The sequence below is a fragment of the Dipodomys spectabilis genome, unplaced genomic scaffold (assembly GCF_019054845.1).
Source record: "Dipodomys spectabilis isolate Male_0828 unplaced genomic scaffold, ASM1905484v1 ptg000189l, whole genome shotgun sequence".
Classification (NCBI taxonomy): Eukaryota; Metazoa; Chordata; class Mammalia; order Rodentia; family Heteromyidae; genus Dipodomys; species Dipodomys spectabilis.
The window spans coordinates 1,573,488-1,575,641 of NW_024870866.1; positions in this window are offsets into that span (position 1 = coordinate 1,573,488).

Sequence of the window (2,154 nt, forward strand, 5' to 3'; positions counted from 1 at the left end):
AAATAAAAATTATAAGAGGGAAAAAAAAGTTACTGGAAAACAATTATTTTTTCAAAAAAAGCAAAAATTAAAGATTAATAAAAGTTTTAGAAAAGGAAAAAAATTTTTTATATATATATAAGGTACCAAAAAAAAAAAAAAAAGAAAAGAAGAAAAAAAAAGTTCTTTGATTTTTTTTTTGATTTTTTTGGGAGGGGTGGGAAGAATCCTGTATCTCCCTTTTGTCTGTAACCAGCCTCTTGTTGGAGTCTCTGGTCAGCTTGAGGTCCTGTGGCTTGATTGGTTTCTTAAGTCAGTTTGTTCGAACAGGCAGAAAAATGCTCTGCTTTACCCAAGATTTTGAGATCCCCCTCCCAGGTTAATTTAATGGGAGGGTGATCTGCTTTGAGAATCACAAAAGTGGGGTGATGAGGCTAGGTTCTGGTAGAATTGAGGCCTTTCAACAAACAGTAGCTTTTCCCTGGGGCTATTTTGTGAAAAATTCACAGAGCCCTCCCTGGAGCCATTCTCAGGGTTTCTGTTTTTCAATTGATTGTGGAGGCTGCTAGAGGGAGGGGCAGCCTCTGGCTCTGGTTACCCAGTGAGGAAAGCCACTCCAATGGCTGGTGCCTGAGCTGGGTGACTTTTCCCTGGAAGGAGCTGAGTCTGGCAGGTCACTTCGCCGTTAAGTTCTTGTGACCTGTTAAATGACTCGTTTTATTCCAAGGCCTGAGTTGGAGCTAGCAGCTCCTCCGAGCTTTGTAGGTATCCAAGATGGAGATCACCGGTGCTGGGGGGGGAGGGGTGGCCTTCCCTCCTCTGCTCCCTGAGAAGGAGTGAGGACGTCGGGCTTCTACTCACGCCGAGTCTTGGATCCTGGGTCGTCTCTGGTCTGCAAACTGCAGGATGAAGATGTCCGCTCCTTGTCGGTTCTTGCTGGTGTTGAGTAGAATCCTCTCGCCCGCTGCGTCTGGCTCCTTTGTCCCGGACTCTCTGTGTGAGCGCTCAGGTATGGCCGGGGCTGCGGTCGCTGCTGCGACTCTGCGGCCGCCGCGGCGGCTGCTGGCAGGTGCTCAGATATGTCTCCTTGTCTTGGATTCCCCTCTCTTGTCTAACTCTCTGTCCTGTGATGGCACACTTGTTGTGATTCTCTGCTTAGGACTGTTCACTGGAACTCTAAAACTGCTTTCTATGCGAGAGCTTGTTCAGATTCCAGCTTCTCCTCCGCCATCTTCCTGGAATTCCCCCATTGCACCAGTTTTCAATCCTCCCTGGAGTCCTGCAGACTCCAATCTGTGTCCCACCTGGGCTGTTTCCAACTGAGCAGTGGTAGGCAAGTCCAGTGGCAGTTCGCTAGGGATCGCTGAATGCCAGTTTCTGCAACATGCTGTAGGCTGTCTAGAAGGAATAGGGAACCACTCACTTGCGAACACTTTAAGTTTGATTGGGACAAATTAAATGCCACATTTTCCAGGGTGTTTCTTTTATTTTAGTTGCCAATTTTCACTAACACTTGGGATTCTAGGTCAAATTAGATAGATGATTTCAGACGCCAAAAAATGACGTTCAGAGGTCAGTAAGATGGGGGAGGAGAAGCTGGAGGCTAAACGAGCTCTCCCATAGAAAGCAGTTTTAGTGTTCCAGTGAACACTTCTAGGACAGAGAATTACACCAAGTGTGCCATCACAGTACAGAGAGTTTGGCCAGAGAGGGAAAATCCAGGCAAATAGACAGATCTGAGCACTTGCTGGCAGCTGCGGCGGTGGTGGCAGTGGCTGTGGCTGTAGCCACCATACCATCAACACAGAGTGTCCGGGACAAAGGTGCCAGATGCAGCAGGCGAATGGATACTACTTAACACCAGCAAGAACTGACAAGGAGCAGATATCTTCACCCTGCAGATCGCAGACCAGAGATGACCCAGGAACCAAACCTCTGGCGTGAGTAGAAGCCTGACATCCTCACTCCTCAGGGAGCAGAGGAGGGAAGACAACCATCCCCTACTCCACTACCAGAGATCTCCATTTTTGATACTGACAAAGGCCGGGCTGAGCTGCCACCTCCAACTCAGGCCATGGGAGAAAACAAGGCAGTCATTTAGCAGGTCACAGGAACCTGCCCAGAACTGCAACACACAACTCCACCCAGGAAAAAGGCACCCACCCCTGGCAGAGG